Raw genomic sequence first — 22,973 nt, 5'->3', positions numbered from 1 at the left:
CCAATTTGTAGACGATTAAATTTTAGTATACTTTTGTGGAAATTTGCCCAATGATTTTTTTAATTTTTCTTAATTGACGGTATTATGCATTTTCCATATTCTTCCCCACTTTCCATGTACCGAATACACAAAATTTCTTTTATATGGAAAAAAATGCACAACACAACAAAAATAATTCAAAAATCAAGTCAAGTTTTGAGCCACTGTAAACTTGCACAATAGTGTGCGAAAATTGAATTAGCTAAAAAACGAAAATTTTCTAAAATTCTGACTATAAATTTTAAAATTTTCGTAAACATTTTTCGAATTTTTCAAATTTTGTACAAAGTTTGAAACATTGAGTTACATGGTTTCTCTGTTTCCCTTAATCTAAGTTTTTTATTAAATAAAAGAATACAAAATCAGTAAACAGTTCAAACTTTACTATTTTGCTATTATTTTCCCCGCCACTGTATAAATATGGACCAGTTAAATGTGGATATTCTTTTCCCTTTTTCGCAGCGAAGTAGGCGTACTATTTCGCGTCAACATCTAACCAACTGACAGACAAATCACAAGCCATGCTTGCCAGCGGCATGACACCGAGGAGGTGGGGGCTGCTATTGTTAGGGCGGAAACAACGTAAGACGTCGTGCTGTTAGTGGTTTTTGCAAAGCCTCGCCATGGTCTTTAGTCTTTATTGCACAGGCGGCGTATACAGTTTTTTTGCTAGTAAATTTAAGAGGCAACAGCTGGCAAACAGCCGTCCGTCCATCTTATAAACTTCCAATACTTGCGGAGCGCCTATTTCGGCATACTTTTGTTAAAACTACGCTCAAAGTGCTTGGCTTCGCTGGCTCAGTGGTGGTGCCTGTCCTATTCTTTTGCTCGCCTACACTATTCCACTTTTTTATTACATCCCCTTTTTTATCATTCATATCCATATATAACCGTTTTTTTTTTCAATATTTTTGTTAATGCCTGGGGCGTTCTAATGGCACGCTTATGCCCCCATTTACCAGATTTGAATTGCGCGAATTTTATATTAGCAGCCGTAAGCAACCGGAGGGAAGTTGAAAACAAAAACATAATCACTTCTGTTCGACGCCATGCGATGCTTTTATCGTTTTGCTTTTCTGTTTTTGGTTTTGGACCTTTTCAGTTCGTTTCGAGCTTCTGCTGAATTTTTCATATATTCTCATATATTTCGATAAACGATATATAATCGATAAACGTTGTCGGTAGCAGATGAGTGCAATTATTTCGAGTGCAAAGCTTAAATGTCAATTTATGCCAAGTAACAGGTGTCGCATTTACATATTCAAATATGTTTAGGCTGAGTTGAGTAGGCTTAACGAAGTTTAATTGGTTGGCAGGGTGTGAGATTTTGGTAAAATTAGAGAGGGGGTGAGCCTGCTTGAAGGAAGTACCAGCAGGGAGAATGCAACATTGAAGAAACTTTTTAACTAATGTATATATAATTGGCGCGTACATCCAAAAGGTGTTTGGCTGAGCTCCTCCTCCTATTTGTGGTGTGCGTCTTGAAGTTTTTCCACAAATGGAGGGACCTACAGTTTTAAGCCGATCTTTTTTAGGGCAGAAATACACTCGGAGGTTTGCCATTGCCTGCCGAGGAGCGACCGCTATTAGAAAACAACTTTTTCTTAATTTTAGTCTTTCACCGAGACTCGAACCTACGTTCTCTCTGAACTCCGACTGGTAGTCACTCACCAACCCATTCGGCTATGCCTGCTCTGAATATCTTCGGCAAAAAGAACTAAGTTTACTCCAAAACAAACCATTTCGTCTAAGAACTTCTTACAGTCAGCGAGTAAAATGGCTGGGGAATGGAATCTGTGCCTAATCCTCGTTAATTGATTCTGCACGTTTTTTAAATGTTGAACTTTCCTGCTATAAAATAAAGTATACGCAATGGCTAACTTTGCTTACGCTCCTCTAATGAAACTAAAAACTGCTTTAAGAAATTAAATTGATGAGAAAATGAAAAATTGAGAATGCAGTATTAATATATTACATAACATCTATAGTTTTACGTACATATAGAATTTTTCCAGCATAACAAACAAAAAAATTAGTTTTTGCCGCATGGTGTAATAAAAAAATTATATTTAATCTTCTTTAATTTTCCAATTCCAACTAACACATACATTTTTTCCTTGTTTTACAGAAAATATCATCGATATTTGCCGAAAAGCGAGTCAAATCTATAACGGTAAGTACAAGTAAATGTGTATGTAGTACATGAACTGGTAACCAATCACATTACAATGCGTCGAAATTCCTGATTTCACCAAACCTGGACGGCTTTATTTTTAACCGATTCACAGTTTCGAATCTTGCTGTTTTTAGAGCATTCTGCGATATTTTTCCGATGAGTTTCAAGTTGATTGCGTCTGTGCTGATATCTCTAAAGCTTTTGATAAAGTTTCGCATTCGTTACTTATTTTTTATGTTCCCTTGTTTGTGTTTTAATTATGTGTTTCGAAATTGGGTTAAGTGATACTTTACCTCTTTTAGTATTGCTCAAGAGATTATGTTAAGATTAGGACAATTTTTTTGTTTACAAATGACGTACAGTCTGTCTAATGGAAGCGTGAACGGTGCAAATTAAAATTAGAGTTCTGTTTAAAAAAAAATTTAAATACCTATACAGCAGGAGTATCCTTTTCGCAATACGCATTGTGCAATTAGTTCTCGGAGAAATTTAGAAAGCGTACGTCGTTTTTACCCAATGAGTTCAACGTATGAAAGACGATTTGAAGCAGTGTTCTCATGTAGTGTGTCCCCTTAGTTTGTTTCCATATGTTCTGTTTTCTTCTTTTTTATAATTTTTTTAGCTTATTTTCTTCTTATTTCCTTTGTCTTTATATTCTTGTAGAAGTTTCCTCGAGTACTACAGGGTGGCTGATGAAAGCCGCTACCAAAAAAAAATTGAATAACTTTTTTTCTTTTTAAGTTATCTGTTCCATTTTTGTTTTAATTTGCAGATTGATCTTTAAAATTTTTTAAAATGGATAACTGGGACACGCAAACAAGAATTTGGATAGTCCGCCGCTATCACGCACTGGAGTCCGTAGTTTTGGTACAGAGAGAGTACAGGCGGATGTTTGGCGGCGATCCCCCGAGCAGATGGACCATAATGAGACTGGTGAATAATTTTGCTGAGCAAGGAACAGTCGCAAGAAGGCCTTAGCATCAAAACCCATCAGTTCGGACGGAGGAAACGATCGCTGCTGTAGCTGCAGCTATACAAAGCAATCCAAGGGTTTCAACAAGAAGCTTATCTGCTCAACTTGGTGTCAGCCGACAGTCTTTGCAAACAATAATGCACAAAGATTTAGACTTATTTCCCTACAAAATTCAAATGGTTAACAAACTGAATGCAGCAGACTTTCCGATTCGCTTGGAATTTTGCCAGAAGATCCTGCAAATGGTGGAAGAAGACCAAAACATGTTAAACTGCCTTTTCATGTCTGATGAGGCCCATTTCGATTTAAACGGCAATGTGAACAAACAAAATTGTCGAACATGGAGTACTTCTAACCCACAGATACTCCACGAGACGGAATTGCATCCTCTTCGCGTGACAGTGCGGTGTGCGGTTTCTTGACGCTGTATTGTCGGGCCTTATTTTTTTGCAGAAAATGGTCACACCGTTACGGTTACTGGAGACCGTTATTTGAAAATGCTGAAAGAATTTTTCTATCCAGAACTACGCCGAAAGAGAATTCCTTTCAACTCTGTGTGGTTTCAACAAGATGGGGCAACGTCTCACATAGCCCAGACTGTTATGACAGAGTTGCGACGAAAATTTCCCAATAAACTGATTTCAAGAAACTCCGAATTTCGTTGGCCCCCCAGGTCGCCTGACCTTACTGCACCTGACTTTTTCTTGTGGGGTTTATGTAAACAAGAAGTTTATAAAACAAATCCAACAAATGTGGATGAACTAAAACAATCCATTCGGGCAACAATTGCGGCTATTCCTGTCGCAACTCTCAAAGCAGCAATGAACAACTTTTTACTAAGATGCCGCACTTGTGTCAACGAGCATGGGGGGCATTTAAATTCAATTATTTTTAAAACTAGTTAAGCTACATTTAATAAAATTTAATGACCTTCAACTTGAAAAAAAAACAAATGAATTCCATACACTAAAAAAAAAGTTATTTGAGTTTCTTAATGTAGCAAAATTCATCAGCCACCCTGTATTTTCGAGGTACGCTTTTCTTGTTTCATTCTTTCCTTTAATGAGCTCTCTACATTCGCCGCGTCATACCATTCGTTAGTAATAACAATTTTTTGGCCAATGTTTTCATTTTCAGCGCTAAGAATGGCTTCTTTAAGACCTTCCCATTTTGATGTTATATTTGTTTCTATCAAAATTTCGTTGATATAACCTGGGAGTGGTGTAGGAAAGACGGATTATTAGTCAACCCTTCCGAAACTACTATTATCCCATTTTCCAGGAAAAGGGTTCTAAATATACCCACGTTGGGAATAAATGGAATAGAGGTACCTCTAGGTTAAATATCTAGGAATTATATTTGATAAAAACTCATTTGGGAGGTCAACCTTAACTCAGTAATAAAAAGGCAACGAAAAACCTTTGGGCAACAAAACAACTCTTAAGTAAATCCTGGGGTCTGAACCCTAAAATGACATTCTGGATCTACACCCAAATGTACTATATGGGGCTTTGGTATGGTGGGCTAAAACAAATCAAACTACGACTATATCAAAACTGTGTAAACTACAAAGGCTGGCTTGCCTAAGCATAACAGGGGCCATGAGAACTACCCTAACTGCTGGCATGGAAGGAGCTTTTAAATTTACCATCGCTACATTTAGCAATACAAGGAGAAGCTACTATGCAAGCACTCTCTTTTCATATGAAAGAAAAACGTAAATCAGGAGATCTTACTGGACACCTCAATATCTTGAACAGCGTTCAATATGCAGTATGCATAACCCAGGCGAATGACCACACGGAATCCGTACTCAATTTTATAAAGAGATACAAGGTTGTCTTCCTGTCTAGGGAAGAGTGGAATACTAACCCAACAGGGCTAAATGATGACTCACATCTGTGTACCATACAGATGGTTCAAAATGCTCCAAGGAGTAAGAGCAGGAATAAGGGGCCCTAGAGCACACAAATCCCTAACACTAAGTATAAATAGCACGATTTTCCATGCGGATCTCTTCGCCATAATGGAAAGAGTGGAAATCATATCGAAAAGAGGGTCTGAGAAGCTTGGAATTGCTTCACATTTAAGTCAAAAGTCCTAATAGAATGTAACAATGCACTCAACAAACTGGCCACTCATAATCAGGTATCACTGAGGGGCACGAAGGAAACGAGAAGGCAGACTTTTATGCCAAAAAAAGGGCAGAGAGCTATTTATTGGACCAATCCCATTTTGCGGCTTTAACAAAAATAATATAAAACAGGAAACCAAAAAATGGATCCAAACAAAAATTAGGGAAAACTGGAACAGCACAAACGGCCTTAATCAGTCCAAAAAATTGTTGAACTTCAATGCCAACAGAGCAAAATCTGCTCTACCTCTTCTTCTTAATTGGCGCGATAACCGCTTACGCGATTTTGGCCGAGCTTAACAAAGCGCGCCAGTCGTTTCTTTCTCGTGCTAACCGGTGCCAGTTGGACACACCAAGTGAAGCCAAGTCTTTCTCCACTTGATCTTTCCAACGCAAAGGAGGCCTTCCTCTTCCTCTGCTACCACCAGCTGGTACCCCATCAAATACTTTCAGAGCCAGAGTATTTGTATCCAGTGTTTATTTTTAAATTCCTTTTTTCTGATTCGCGATATTTTTTTTTGGCGCACACCGGCCACAACCATATAGTGATCGGAGTCACAATTCGCACCACGATACGATCTTACGTCCATTATCGAGGACATGTGCCTTTTAACTAGTAATTAAATTTAATTCAACCTCGGGTCCCATCCAACCAAATTTTAATTAATTTGTTTTCTATTTTTTGGGTACTTAATTTAAATAATTTTCGATAGTTATTCTACTACCCAAGTCGGTAAGCTTAGAAATATACGAAAAACCGACTGGGGAGTTTATAAGAATAAATTAAGAACTTTACTGCCAAAGATAGCCCCCAAAGATCCCACTACTACAGGTAACTAAAGCAATGAATAGATGCTTCACAGCTAGTTGCCCAGCTGTTAGGCTCAGAGGGAAGTCTAAACCTCGCTACAAAAATACCATAGAACGTTATTTAATCTCGCCAATGCCACGAGAAGGTCAGAGGATTGGCAAGTCTAAAGGCTGAATTGAAAAATTATAAAAAAGCAGTAAGAACTGCGCAGCGTGTATCCTGGCAAAATTATTGCAAAGGAATTGAAGAAAGACGCCATGGAACCTAGGCTATTTTCAGGGTCAAGAGAATACATGTATTAATGAAGAATCATTAGGTTTTCTGCTAGACACACACTTCCCAGGAAACAACTGCTCAGTGACAAAAGTATTATTGGGATACCAGTGACTATGAGTAAACTAATAATAAAAAAACAAAATTATCCAAGAGGCTAATAGGTCATGGAAAGATGAAGATACATGCGTAACAGCTAACCAACTATGGCCGAAAATAAACAAGAAAAAGACAAAGCAATTACTTAGCCTCTCAAGAGATGATATCTCGAAGGTCGTTGCTTGTGTCACCGGTCATTGGCTATTTGGCAGGCATTCCTCGAGACTAGGAGTTTTCTTCCATGAATACTGCAGAAGTTGTAGAGATGAGAAAGAGGAAGAAACAGTAGAACACTTCCTTTGTAATTGTTCAACCTTAGCTAAAATCAGAGCAGGTTGACTAAGTAAACATTTTTTCAATTCTGTTACAGAACTGTCTGGCATGGGGACTAGACCAATCCTGCGCTTCATAAGAGCCTCAAAATGGTTTCATGAAAATAAATAAACAAGGTTGCCGTGTCGCACAGTGATATCACAATGGACCTGTAAGGTCTAAGTGAGTTGGTCGTACGGAGCGGCTACCACCATAACCTATCCTAACCTAACCTACCCGAAATAATAAATAGTAAATTATAAATAAATGAACGCAAAAGTGGAGGAAGATATACATAGACGTACCACACCTATGCATATATACATAAAGTGCCTTCCAATACTCACAGCCATTGCAAAACAAAATTACGCAAAAAAATATTAAACTCGTGCAACGATTTGTTTGCCTTCCTCTGTAAAACCCATAGTTAATACTCGTACATGTGTTGAAGGAGTTTTTCACTTTTTATTAAGTTGTGTTCGGTTTTATTTGCTCTTGTGCTTACGCTCCGTCATAAAAGTGCAAATGTGTGTTTACGTACGCGGCTGGGATATCCTTACAGCACCCAAGCAGTTGCTTCCATGTCGCTGTAGATCGGTGCAAGTATGTATGTATGGATTTATGTTTTATACTCGTATGTGTGAACATGCTTGTAAAACAATGTGTATGTATGTATGTGTAGGTATATACTCATATATAAACCCGCGTACATCTTGGTACACTTGCCGGTGTGTTGAATATCTGTATTCTATTTCACCACTTGGGTCCTAGGCGATTAAGTAAACGCATTGCTGTAGTTGTTGTTGCATAAAAGTTAACATTTTCATTCACATACACTGTGTAAATTTACTTTATACAGATACACATACAGATACAGTATCTGCCCACAGGAGTAGGAGCGATAAGAGAATATTTCCAGCTCTAACTGCGACTAGAAGCTATTTGGTTGGAGCAGATATTTAGCGCTAATAAACTGAGTTTTTGTTTTTTGTTTTATATGTCATTAAAAAGCTAGGGAAACCGAGACGGGGTAGGTAGGTAGGTTAGATGGCAAGAGTAGCCCAGGTACACTACAAGTAGCACTTACGTGCCGTTTTGATACTATAAAGTGGACCACTACCTGCGAAAAAATTTAGGGAAGAGAAAACCATCTACAGCCATCCAGTGCCGTTAATATAGTGGAGGAGAGAAAAGAGATCTAGGCTGGAGAATTTCTTCAAGCCATTCCCAAAGGGCAACCTAAGGAATCTCAAGCGCCTAGCCGCCAGAGCCGGACATTTGCAGAGAAAGTGCTCAACAGTCTCTTTTTCTGCAGGATCCCCACAGCTTCTTCAATAGGGGTTGTTCGGAATTCCAAGCTTCTCCGCATGAGTACCGATCACCCAGTGACCACTGAACACCGCAATGAGTTTTGAAATTGAATGGCGGGGAATTCCCATCACCTTAAGCGTTCTATTTCCACCGTATTGAGGCAATAGTGTTTTTGAAATATCACACGATGAGACAGACCTCCATCTGTCTTGTGCGTTTTTTAGAAAGAAATTTGTGTAGTTTCCCTTTAACAACGGTCAATGGCACACCGATGTCTGTTAAGGGGCCAACTGAAACCTGTTCTGTCGACCCCTTCCTGGCAAGCTCATCGGCAATTTCATTTCACTCTATATTCCTGTGCCCAGGAACCCAGATAAAGGAAATGTTTCCTGCACGTTCCAGACGTTTGAGCTCCTTCTTGCAGGAGTCTACCAGAATAGAGCTGCAGTGTTGCGACGACAGGGCCTTGATCGCAGCTTGACTATCGGAAAAAATATTAATGTTTCCCTCCCAACAGCCATTCCTAAGCATTTCGCATGCTTGCAGGATCGTGAAGACCTCTGCATGAAAAATGCTGCTCGTTTCCGGCAGTTTAAAGGAGACCGAAATGCTGGCTGACTTAGAGAAAACTCTCGCTCCCATTCCAGATTCCATCTTGGACCCGTGAGTGAAAGCAGTGATACCTACATCCGTGCCGACTCTTCTCTCTTTCCAATCTTGCCTGCTCGGTAAAGTAGCCCTAGCACAACCCTCAAAACCCAGTTTGCGGATGAAGAGATCAGTACGAAGTACAGAGAAGGAAGGGAGATCTGCTTCAAGATGCTACTATATCCTACAGGAAGCTGTCTCCAAAGGCCATCCTCGTTCAACCTAAAATCGCTCTGAGCAGCAAAGGACTTAACTTGCAGTTCCACCGGAAGTAAGTGCAGAATGACGTTGAGGACAGCAGTGGGACATGTTCTACATGCACCTGTGATGCCCACACATGCAGTTCCTTGCACTCTCTCTAGTTTAGTGGAGGTGTAGCCCTTCTGAAGAGCTACTCACCAAACTAGGCAACGATAAGTCAAAATTGGCAGAACCATTAAGTTGTACATCCAGGGTACGATACTGGCTTTCTTAACTAGATTTTCTGAGACGGGGTGGAGGTTCAAAATTTTGCAGTTGGCCGAGAGAGCAGAATGTAGTGCGTCCCTTCTTACTGCCTCCGACTCAAAAATGTGTCAACTAAGTTTACGAAAGGAACACGCTAAATTCTTTTAACAGCAAAAATGCAAGAACTGGCAAATGTTGCAGGTAGCGAATATATCCTTCGAGATCTATTCTACTCTTGGCATAAATTCTGTGCAAAATTTTACACACGGCGGGAACAAATTCGCAGAAAAAATTACCATTATTTTTGCTTTGGTTCGTATCCATTTCCTTTTTTCTCTTGTTCACTCCTCTCGGGACTCTTCCATCGTACACGGTTCTGAGCTGTTGTTTTTGCACCGTCCCATGAGATTTCGACATCTGCTAGTTTGCGCAACATCGACCTTCTCCAAGTATTTTTTTGGTCGACCGCGACCTCTGCTCCCTTGCAGGTTCCAGTCCAGCGCCTTTCCCGTGATATTATCTGGTGGTTTTCTCAATGTGTGACCTATTCACCGCCACTTTCTGCGATGTATTTGTCTAAGGATGGGTTCCTCGTTCGTTAATCTCCACAGTGCGTCGAGTGTGTTGGCTTGGTTAACACAGCTTCGGTGAGGTCGAAAACCAGCTTACTCGTCTCTTAAGGAGCGTTTGATATCGTTGAGCCTGCTTTGTATGATCACGGCTGCAATTTTGTAGATGGTGTTAAGTAGGGTTATTTCTCGCCAGTTGCCGCAGTCACGCAGGTCGCCTTTCTTGGGCAGCTTCACTATGGTGCCTTTTGTCCAGGACGGAGCAGCTTTTCATTGCTCCAGGCGGCGGTGATGTGGGGATGAAGAATTTCCGCTAATATATTAGTTACGGATCGGCAGTCATTAGTTCACGCTGTATGCCATCTTCGCCCGCAGCTTTGTCGAGCTGTAGCACCCTTAATATCCGCTAGGCTAAAGGGCAGGATGTTGTTATTTTATTGTTTTTTTCGTATCCATTGCCTACCCATAAATTATACTCAGTTGCGAGGCAATTTCCCTTGTTGACAATGGATTGGGGAGCTAACGAAAAGCGCATTACAGTGATTGTGCATTACATAAAAGTGGGAAAAGTGCAAATGAGATTTATCAATTGCTGAAAAACTTACTATTTCGAGACGGTTTGTTTACCGCACGATCAATCGCTTTTCCCAAACGTCTGAAGTGACATACAGAAAAAGAAGTGGTCGTCCTCGCGTGGTTTAAACCAGTGCAGCCATAGAAGCCGTTCGAGAAGGAATTCGCAGAAATCTCACAAGAAAACAGGAAATCATGTCTAAGGAAATGAATGTATCGACCAGAACCATGTCGCGACTAATTAGAGATGAACTCCACATGAAAGCCCTTCGTCGCTCAACTGGTCGGTCATCTTTTGACAAAGCGCTTGAAGAAAACTAGACTCGACAGATGCAAGCAGCTACTTCGGTGGCACGCGGTCAACGGCCATGAAAATATCATTTTCACAGATAAGAAAACTTTCACTGTTGATGATTTTTTTAATAAGCAAAACCACAAAACCTATGCTAAAACTTTTAAAGACGCAAACAATTTTGTTCCAAGGGTTTAGTGTGGCCACCATCCAGACTCCATAATGGTTTGGTGGGGAGTGTCTTGTAAAGACGTTAAATCTCCTCATTTCTGCGAAAAAGGGGTTAAGATCGAGGCAAAAGTGTACCAGGAAGATGTCTTAGAAGGCGTAATGAAGCAGTTAAGCAGTAATTTCTTCAATGATAGATCTTCCAACTAGATTCCGCTTCAGCCAATAAGGCAAAAACCACCCAGCAGTGGCTAAAAATCAATATTCCTGGGTTCGTAGCGGCAGAGGATTGACCGTCTGGAAGTTCAGATCTGAATCCATTGGACTGCAGTTTGTGGTCACAATTGGAAAATATCGAAGAACTCACTGAAATTTGGAGAGTCTCAAACAATCTTTGGTTCGAGCGGCGTCAAAATCCCTGGAAACTGGGCGAGCTGCAATAGATGAATGCCTTAATCGTTTGAATGGAAATTTTAAACTTGGTTTTTTAATATTTACATGATTAAATAAAACTCACTTCATTAAAAACAGGTATTATAATTTCATATCTATAAAGGATTTAAATTGAATTTATGGCAGTACTAAGTAAAAACTGAACTGATGCTATTCACTAAGAAAACCAAGATACCAAACTTTAATCCCCCAAAACTGAACGGCGTTAGTTTTACACTAACCCAACAGGCAAAATATCTAGGTGTTATCTTAGATCCCAAACTCAGCTGGTGGTCCAACATAGAGTACAGAGTAAAGAAAGCGAATATAGCACTTTACACGTGTAAGAGAATGTTGTGTAAAAAATGGGGTCTCCAAACAAAACTATCCAATTGGTCCTACACAGTCATTGTAAGGCCAATACTAACATATGCGGCACTAGTTAGGTGGCCTGCAACAGAAAAGAAATACAACCAAACCAAGCTGAACAGGATACAAAGAACAGCGTGTATTTTAACTACAGGAGCGCTTAGCACCAGTCCTACTGAAACGCTCAGTGTACTAACTCATCCATTACCATTGGATTTACATATAAAAAACAATCGTCGCCTGCAGCGCGGTGAGACTTGAGACATAGGAAGCTTGACAAGAAGGTCGTACGGTCACAGCAAGATCCTCCTATAGGAACCCTCGCTGCTCAAAAACAGATCAGACTACACAGTTCCCGACCTTAACTTCAAGAAAGACTTTACAGTACGTTTTCCATCGAGAGCCGAATGGAGCAAAGGGAAGGTGATTGGACGATACGATATCGAAATCCATAACGACGGTTCTAAGATGAACTGTGGTGTGGGAGCGGGCTTCCATTCGGTGCGACTCAGCTTATCTCAGTGACTGAATATGCCAACGTGTGCCAGGCAGAACTGTTAGCGATCAGAGAAGCATTCAAATCATTAAAACTCTACAAGGAAATTGGTGCAAGAGTAGCCATCTTCTCAGACAGTCAAGCAGCTATCAAGGCCTTAGACTTCAACTCCATTTCATCCAAACTAGTCTTACAGTGTAGAGAGGAGCTGGAATTGTTTAGTTATTAGCTTGAAATTACTCTGACATGGGTTCTCGGTCATAGGAATATACGGGGTAATGAGATAACGGATGAGTTAGCAAGAAAAGGTTCGACACTAGACATACCAGAGGCGGTGGCAGCCGCCACACCACTCAACACAATAAAAGCATCCATTGCTTCACACTATCATGCTTCAGCCGAAAGAAGATGGAAGCAATGAACTACATGTATCACAACAAAAAACACATGGCCGTCGTACAAAATCCAAAGGACGAATCATTTGTTAGGATGTTCTCGGTCAAACATTTCACGCTTCACTGTAACCCTGCATACTCATAGTCAAGAAAGTAAATATTTACTCCGTCAGCCAAGCGGCAATAAGGGCCCTCGGGTCTATGACGGTGTATTCGGAATTGGTCAAGGAATGCTTGACCTCACTTTCGACTGCGTCCGAATTCTTTAACACCAGCCTCATCTGGGTTTCTGGCCACAACGACATTGTGGGAAACTGTGAGGCGGATGAGCTGGCCAGACAAGGGACATGTGAGGTGATTTCCCCGCGAAGGGAGAGAATTGGGATCGCCCTGACTACATGCGGCCTGCTTCTGGAAAGATGGGCATCGCGCCAACTCAGCGAGCGCTGGGAAAATACACAAACGTGTATGGTCGCGAAATTCTTCTGGCCACGTGTGGACCGGAAGCGCCCGGGCGAGCTTCTGAGGCTGACAAAATATCAGCTCTCCAATCTAGTGGGTTCTCTCACATGTCACAATGCGCGAGGAATGCATGCTGTGAGACTTGGATGTATGAAGGATGAGTTGGAATCATCTCAGCACCTTCTCCTTAGCTGCCCTGCTCTGGCGGGGCTAAGATCCAGGCATCTTGGCTCTTACTTCTTTGCCACACCTGCTGATATAGCTGGCGCTGTCATTAAAAAGCTGATGAATTTCATCAGCAGCACAAAGCGGTTGACGCAAACATAGTCATCGTTCGTAATCCGCACGCTCCTAACCATCCCATCACCACCTCTCCCCGCCCTCTCCCTGCATCCCATCGGTCTTTCCCTTTTACCTCACCTCCTTGGAAGATAACGACCAACAGTGGCTAATTACATTTGTAAAACCACTTCAACCTACTGATGAAAATCGCCAAGTGCGTGATATTTAAAAGAGTGCGAGCCCAGATATCTAAATCTCAGCTTGACGGGAGCAGGGCAGCTGTGAAGAAGCTGTGCTCCAGACAGCTGTAGAAAGGAATTGAAGCAATACCTAGTCTCACTGCATGGATACCTAACGGCCAAATGACTGCTACATGTATACAAGGCGGGTATTATTATTATTGAGTCCTAGCATTTAGTCGACTTTTTAATCTCTACAGTCAAAAAGGTACTAAGCGAACAAATTGAGCTTTATGCTTCGCTAGAGAATTTCATATGGCATTTAAAATTTTGCATAAATGTTAAGATCTTTAATTTATATTAAAATTTAAAATTCATATGCATTTGATATCATAAAATGTGTTTCTAGCCGTGGCAGTTTACAATGCAGCAAAATTTAAAATTCTACCATTAAGTAATAAATAATTTAAATGCATTTTAATGAATTATGTTTACATGAAAATTCGTTGCTTTTCATACTTAATTATGCAGGTAGACATACATACTTGCAGATGTACATATATATATATATATATATATATATATACATACAGGGTCTTTTAAGTTGGAGCTTTTTTAGCAACTTTTTGTTTAGAAAACTGTCACAATTCGTTGACATCTCTGTCATACCCTTCTCAAGTAGATTCCACTACACTACAATAACATAGTAGAGAATTGGCCTAACTACCGCTATGTAGCGCTAATGCATGATTCTGGGTTACAAACTCCATTTCGTCTCATTTAGACTTCTCCAGGAGTACAACGCCGTCATTGCTTTGCGTACTCTATGTAAAACTTTGAGTCCAATTTAGTTTCCATATAAATATATCAATAAGTTAATCAATTATGTCTTCGCCGTTGCTGCTCATAACCTCTTCCCACCTCTCGACCAATTTGTTGACGCCGCTCCACCAAAAATCGCCTGGTCTGCTGTCAAAGAAGTGGTGGAGCCAGTTTTTAAGGGTATATTTGCTATCGAAGGTATCGTGAACAGTGAGCGAAAAATATGGTAATCGGTCGGTGCAAGGTCCGGAGAATGCGGCAGATGCTGAAGAATCTCCCATTCGAGCTCTTGGAGTGCGGCTTTGCCGACTTGCGCAACATGGGGTCTGACGTTGTCGTGAAGGTATATGGTTTGACCATATCGATCAGATCTTTCCAGTCGAATAGCCTCATTCATGCGGAATAGCTAAGCAATGTAGAGCACCTTGTTGACCGTGGTATTCTTTTCGAGCATTTGCCAGTGCATCATGCCCTCCCGGTATCACTAAACACATATCATAATCCCTTCTTTGGATGAAGATCCGGCAAGACTCTCGGCTTTGGCGTATCACCTGGAAACATCCACTCCTTTCTTTGCTTCATATTGATGTATAGGCACCATTTTTCAACTCCTGTGACCATTCACTGATACAAAACACGTTGTTTATGACCGCTTGTTGCTCGATGGCAGGCGAGATGCTGAGAAGCAGTTTCAAGGCGACTTTCTTTGTTTTTTTCGTTGAACTCGTGAGGCACCCACGCTCCTACTTTTTCGGTAAATACCATCGAATGGAGGTGCTTGGAAATCGTTTTATGATCGCAGTTCATTTTTTCTGCCAATCCCCGACTGATTTGGCGACCGTTCTCTTTCAAAAGTGATTTGAGACGTTCTTCATCGAATTCAGAAGGCCTTCCGCTGCAGCATGTGCCCTTGCTGAAGACTCCCCTTTGACACCTTCTCCATGCACGTCGCAAATGTCCCGGGCTTTGACCCTCGATGAAAATCAAAGAAGAGCAGGTGTTGAAAATGTTGATTTTTGTTTCCTGGGTACACCATTTTTAGGCCCCGAAACTCATAAAAAATTAAATAACTCAAAAATACAATTAAGATAGTTTTGTAGAACAGAAAGAGTTATATGGAATGAAGACTTATCCTTGACTTCCAGCGAGAGCCTAAGAAACTGGATGTTTAATCTGGGAAGTCTGCAATGTGGAGGTTTGTACTTTTCGGTTAATAGCAGAAACTTCGTTTTGTCAGAGTTGATTCTAAGCCGCAACTGACAATCCATCGACTGAGTACAGCTAATGCTCCTGACACCAGTAGGACCAGGTCATCGGCATTTGCTACGAACTTTATCTCACCGGTGCTTAAACGAATTAGAACATCGTGAATAGCTACTAGCCAAAGGAGAGGCGCGAGGACACCACCCTGCGGTGTACCCTATCTACAAATCTAGTCATACTGGCCCCTCTCGCCGCACCATTAATTTCCTTACAGGGATGAGATCCAGAGACAGACAGCCCTTTTTACCTCTAGTTTATTTCTTCTTCATCTTGATTGGCGCGATAACCGCTTACGCGATTTTGGTCGAGTTTAACAAAGCGCGCCAGTTGTTTCTTTCTCGTGGTAACCGGCGCCAATTGAAGCCAAGTCCTTCTCCACCTCTTCTTTATAACACAGATGAGGCCTTCTGCTACCACCAGCTGGTACCTCTAGCCTATTTAGTGCAGTGACAATTGACTCCGCCTTAGGGTAGATTAGATTAAATGGCTGATTTGAGGCAATCCCTATATCACCGCAGGAACAACTAACGGACAATGCCCTGTAAAGATACCCACCAAACTCGAGAGCTGGGGGTTTGTTAGTCTTAGGAGTTCCCTCGAGCGTCCCCGACCTACCCGTGGCCAGAAGGATCTCGCGACTTTGCACGTTTGCGCACTAGCCCAGCGCTAGCTGAGTCGACTTGAGGCCTATCTTTCCAGGAGTAGACTTAAGGGACCCCCAATCCTCACATTTCGTGACGAAACCGTCTCCAAAGTTCCCTGTCTAGCCAGCTCATCAGTCCTGCAGTTTCCCTTTATGCAACTGTGACCGGGAACCCAAATGAGCCTGATGTCAAAGTATTCGGATGCAATCAAAAGAGAAGCCAGACATTCCCCGACCAATCTCGAACTCACAAGCAAAGAGCCCAAGGCCCTAATTGCCGCTTGGCTATCGGAGTAAATATTTACTTCCTTAACGGTAATTACCGAGGTAAGCAACCATGCCACTGCTTCCTTAATTGCGGATATCTCCGCTTGGAAAACACTACAGTGGTCCGGAAGCCTTAATTTGTGTTTGTTGGGAAGCTCCTTACAGAATACTCCCCCACCAACCCTTCCGTCCAACTTCGAGCCATCCCTGAACATGTAAGCCATGCCTTGCCGCCAAATGTTACAACCCGCCCAATCATCCCTTGAGGGAATATGAAAGAGTCCACTTGGACCTAGCGTGGGTGTACAGTGATCCAGCACCACGGGGATGAACTCAAAATTTTTAAGAATGCTAGAGTGTCCGTAACTTAGGTCTAGCTTATGGCTCAACACCTTAGTCTGATCAGGCCGCTGATTAGTAGTAAAATTGCATACTTTGTTTATATAAAACAGAGATTTACTTTCAATTAATAGCAACTACCCTAGGTAGGTAGGTGGGTGAAATGGTTGAAGTGCCGGTCTGGCACTCCTCAAGTAGCACTAAAGCGCCATTTTGATACCATCATGAGACCTCCAACAGGCAGATATCTACAGCCAGCCAGAGGTGTTGATATAATGGCGAAGATTGTTGGGATTTATGTTGGCGCACTGCCTCAGGCTGTCGAAGGAAGGAGCACCCAGTGACTTTAGTCGTCTAGCTGCCAAACCCGGACATTTACAGAGAAAATGCTCAACAGACTCCTTCTCTGAAAGGTCTCCTCAGCTTCAGCGATGGGTGTTAAATGGTAACCCTAGATTTTCCGCGTGTGTGCAGATCGTTCAGTAACCGGTAAACACAGCTACGAGTTTGCAAATTAAATGGCGAGGAATCCAAAGGACTTTTTGAGTCCTTCGTGTATCATATTGGGGCCAAAGGGTTTTCAAAATAGCACATGAAGAAAAGGAGCTCCATGTTTTCTGCGCTTTCCTGAGGAATAATTTGTTTAGTTCCCCTTTAACAACTGTCAGGGGGATGCCGATGACGGGGTAGGAGGTCTCTGAGGCCAATTCACTCCCCTTCGTGGCAAGCTGATCAGCAATTTCATTTCCCTCTATGTTTCTATGTCCTGGAACCCAGATCAGAGAAATGTTACCTGCACACCCAAGAGATTTGATCTCCTCCCAGCCACCCTGTTATGTAAGAACAAAAAACACAAATATTTTAAAATTTTTATCAGTTCATATGCGCTGTGTTCCCCTAAAAATCGTAATCACCATATATTGCACGATTTAGAAGTGAGTGGAAGAGAAAGAAAAATTAAAAAATTTAAATTAATTGAAGAAATAAACTCTAGCTTGAAAGACCCTGTACAAAGTGCCTACTTATCTGCATGCATAAGTACTCATATTACAATATATACACACATAAGAGCTTGTTCATTATTCACCTGTAATAATTTTGATATATAATACCGCGTTTGGGTTTGTTGTTGCTGTGCTTCGCTCTTTCGACCCAAAATAAAAGGCAGTGAAATTAAAGCGTTAAATTGAATTAAAATTGCAAAATTCAATAAACATGCAAATTATTTATGTACTACTACTGCTGCCGTTGTTCACACACACACACACACGCACGAACGCACGCACACACACACATACATACGCTTACAATATTGACAAGAGCAACGTTGTTAACACATGAAAACATGCACACTTTATTGCAGCTCTGCTTATTGGTTTTATTACTTGCATTGCTTCTGTTGTTGTTGGCATCATTGACTGCACACAGCCACCTCCAGCTGCTATTCAATTGCAATGTTGCATTTGACGAGCTGCGCTACCAACTAGCCGCTCACCGCTCACGCACACTGCACCCGGTTGCCTGCAACGAAAAGTACATTAAACGAGCTTTATAAAATGCAAAAGCCTGTGTTTCGTTTGTGGTGTTTGTGTGTGCGTATGTGTATGCATGTTCACGCCCGCACACTCATAAAACATTTACCCGAAACATTGGCATTGGCGGCCACAAGCTCCTAGTCATTAACCCTGCCACGCGCTCGCATTTTAATTGGTTTGAATTGATTTAACGCAATTTTGCTTGGCCAGTCTATTTGGCGTTGCATTTCACTATGATTAACAAGGAATTGTTCTTCCTGCTTGCGCCACGGCGTGTGGGGTGCAGCCTTCTCGTTGTCATGTTTAATAAATTGTCTATTGCAATCAGAGCCTCTGCGCGCTCTGACTGTTTGTTAGTGCATCCGATAAGCTCCGGTGTACACATATTTACTTGCTCATACATATGTGTGTGTTTGTGTGTATGGGTGTCGTTCATGGCACCCATCGCATTGTTGCATGCGGTGAGTTGCTTTCGAAGGACGAGTGTGAATTTTTGAAACTCATTACTCGCCACATCCAAATAGTCCCCAAACTGCGCATTTGTGAGAGGCAATGCAGTTAGAGGAGCCTTTTAATGGTGTATGTTGCTTCTCAATTGTGATTTGTGTACAAAATAAATATGCATCTGCGTATGTAGGTATGTGCACTTATGTTTACACACCCGCACACACATACGAGGGGGTTCAATAAGTACACGTGCTAGAAATGAATACACCATTAAAAAAAACATATTTTTCAACATAGTCTCCTTTTAGAAAGATTCACTTCTCCCGAACATTTTTTTACCCCTCAAAAAAATAGAATTTGTCGAACTCTCCAAAATACGCTTCTTTCTCGGCGATGACTTCCGCGCTTGAACTAAATTTTTTTCTCACGAGCAATTTCTTCGTGTTAGGGAACAAGAAAAAGCCGCAGGGAGTCAGATCGGGTGAATATGAAAGTTGGGGGTGCGGCAGCAATTCATAACGCAATTCACGCAGTTTGGCGGCGACAACTCCGGTTGAAAGTGCTGGTGCTTTATTGTGGTGAAACACCAGCTTCTTTTTGCCAAATACTACCGCATCTTCTTCAATGTTTTGTGAAAGCGGTCCAATTACTCACTGTAGTTTTGTCCACTGATCATTCTTCCTTTTTCTAAAAAACCTATGAGGATGACGCCATTCGCATCCAAAAAACTCGTCGCCATGGCCTTTCTGGCCGATGGGGCTGTCTTCGTCTTCTTTGGAGCAGATTCACCGGGAGAAATCCTTTGTTTTGATTGTTGCTGTTGTTGCTTAGTTTCTGGTGTGTAATGATGAATCCAGGTTTCATCAACGGTGACAACTGGATGCAAAAACTCCTTCGGGTCTCACTTAAATTGCTCCAAACACTGCCTGACTCCCAGCTTCATAGACGCTGTATTTCCGCATCCGCTAGTTGTGGCTTGTGAGCAATCGCCACACCCATCGGGCCGACAATTTTTCATCGCCAACTTATGATGTAAAATACTAATAGCCGTTCCGGTCGACACACCTATGACCTTTGTTACTTCGCGCACTTTCGACCGTCAATCAGCGAGAGTCATGTCGTGGAGTTTTTAAATGATTTCCTCGTTAACCACGTTTGACGGGCGTTCTGATCGCGCTTCATCAAAAATGGATGTTCGCCCACTGATAACCCCCACCATCTAACTGTGGTGATAGATGGCGAAACATCCCCATAGACAGCATCCAATTTTGCTTTTGCCTCCCGGCATTTTTTCCCAACCAAAAACGTAAAGCGATTTACCGAACGATGCTGCTCTTTTTCCATCTTAGCGAAAATCACGAAACTCGTCTTACTCGAATAACTGCCAAATCCAAACTAACCCATCAATCAGTCTGAAATTTGTTTCGCCTTCGTTTGTTAGATAGCAGCACACGATGCTAACACCAACTTCCTCAATAACGCCTTCTGTTATCAAACACGAGTACTTATTGGACCGCCCTCGTACATAGTAATACAATAAGGATTGTCATTAACCTAATAACAGCTCAGATAATTCAGTGTAATGAAATATTTTATATGCAATAATGGAAGGACAAAACCGTGACAGGTGTACTTGGCAAGTAAGTGAAGCAAATGTTGGAAAGTTTGACCGGTTTCATTTATTCTTTCCTTCATTTGACGTTCATGACAGGGCGTAATATTTGTCGAATCCAACAAACTGCATTACTGGCTTTAGACTGCCTGAGTGGAAGATTTGCGAATGTTTACTGAAATTGATCCACCATAATTTGTATGTGGCATCAATTTAAACGGACGCAAGCTTCATAAATGACATCCTCGTTTGAAATGTCGCGTATGGAACACCAGCAGCTTTGGTCCAGACATTGTCTCAAACTGGAAAATATTTTCAGTTTTGCCAAATATTCTGAAAAATTCTCACAGTACAAACTATCGCTCTCTCTGCCTCTATTATAGCCTATCTCTTTCTCTTTGTTACTTCTCTCTAGTAACGGATTCTGAATTATGGGATAAAATAAAAAATTTCAATCCAAAAAGTCTCCTGGCTTTCATCTGATCTTTGGGGAAATCCTAAAACAGCTTCCACCAACTACTCTAACTAAATTAACCAACTGGAAAATTGTGATCATCGTCAGCAAGCCAAGAAAGCCAGCACACGATGTATCATCCTACCGGCCTATATTACTACTCTCTATTTTATCAAAACTATTAGAAAAATTACTTGCCAATTACCTTAACAAACTTATTGTGAAGGGGAACCTGATATCAGTGCATCAATTTGGCTTTCGTCCAAAACATTTAACAATCGATCAAATCCACAGGTTATAGAAAAGTTCCACTCAAGTTATAAAAAATGTCCTTGAAAAGAAAAATGTGCAAATATTCAAGATATTCGTTCGCTGTGATGCCATACAGGGGAGAGGAGAAAGGGGAAGGGAAGAAAGAAGGAGCCTTGGGATAAGAGACGATGATGACCATGCATTTACGACGACGCCGACGGTGGCTGATTTACGTTTTTGATTATAACGTTTTTATTACTTAATAAATAAATAATATCTATAAAAATAATAAACCATAAATTAAAATATTTATTTAGAAATTTTTACCATAAGTGCAGAGGAGGTACCCCTAGGGAGTGACCGTTTCCAAGTATTTTTCGAAATTTGCTCAACTAACTCCAACTAAATATTCTTCTTCTATTTTTGCCAATAAAATTATCAAACCCGACCACTGTGAACTGCATTAGTTTCGTTTTCGTGGACTTCCAACATTACAAAAAATCTCCAAAATGGTCTACATTAAATCACATTCAGCTATAATTGAAGTACTTAACTACTTTCAAATCAACTTAAATACACTCGCCAAATACTGCATGATGATTTATAGAATACAGTAGAGTAGAGGAGCAGGAAATTTTTTTTCGCACATTAACCATTGCATGAGAAGCGACAGCCAACGCGTAAATCTTGGCAACACTTTAAAAATGGAGAATTGTCGACATTAACAACATGCAATGCGGCTTATATTATCTTCATTCCATAGATTTTTATTTTTTATTAGCGAGAAATGTATGAAATGCGAGCAAATAAAATATGAAATGAACTGCGAAGGAAAGGAAATGTGCTTAAGGCAATCCACTGACAGTTGAAGTGGAGTGGAAGACGGATGGCGCAGCCACGGCACGGTGTCGTGCATAGTTTTGGGCAAAAGTGCTAGAGCGCCTAAAAGACGACTAAGCTGCGTGCATACATACATACTTATATACATACATACTTTTCGTGTGCCATAACTGCAAGCGTAGCTGCTTCTACTTGTAGGTCGTTATTTTTGTGCGCCACTTTACTGCTGATCATCATGCGGCTAAGAGGCGGCTATCTGCATAAATTTATCACTCGCTCACTCTTTTACTACTACAGAGAGGCAGTCACAGTAAAAATGTGCAAATAGCAAGGCATTGCAGCTACCGCATTTTCTCTTCTCTGATATATTCTTACATACACACACACTAACACATACACATACATATTTTTATACTTACATGTGCTTGGTCATGTAATCTCGTGCTTATGCCGCGCGTATGCCGTTGTACGAGGATGAGCGAAAAATGTGTAAAATGTGGAAAATATCGCGTGGCATATTAAATTAGTTTAAAGGAAAAAGCGGGAACATATCGCAGTCGCATGCTAAGCAGAGCGTTTTCTTTTCGAAAGTTAACGTGAGTGGGTATGTGTGTGTGCACATAGACACTCGGCGGAAAAGGACTCAATTTTAAACTTTTCCAAGAAGGAAAAAGCATATTGAGGAACTGGTCAGAATGTTGGAAGAACAAATTCTTCTACTCAAAAAGTGGTAAAAACTTCAAAGCCACATATGTTTTTTGTCTTCCGAGCGTGGTCACCACGGCCCTCGACAATAACAACTCGAGGAAAAGCGCAGCGTTTTGCAGAGTGTTCAACAAAATCCAACTCTTTCAGCATCCCAGGTTGTTAAAAATGTAAAAGAAAATTATAATAAGTCCGTCTGCATTGACACCATCTGGTAAATTTTGGAAAAAAACTCTATGATCAGAAAGTACCAGGAATGTTTAAATAAAAGAAAACAGAGTTAAATTTCAGGCAAATTTATTTTATCTCCTTCAAAATATGAAGCAACACACATCTGCCAACGTTTAACCCAGC

The sequence above is a fragment of the Anastrepha ludens genome, chromosome 6, assembly GCF_028408465.1.
Source record: "Anastrepha ludens isolate Willacy chromosome 6, idAnaLude1.1, whole genome shotgun sequence".
Classification (NCBI taxonomy): Eukaryota; Metazoa; Arthropoda; class Insecta; order Diptera; family Tephritidae; genus Anastrepha; species Anastrepha ludens.
This window is presented reverse-complemented; position numbering follows the sequence as displayed.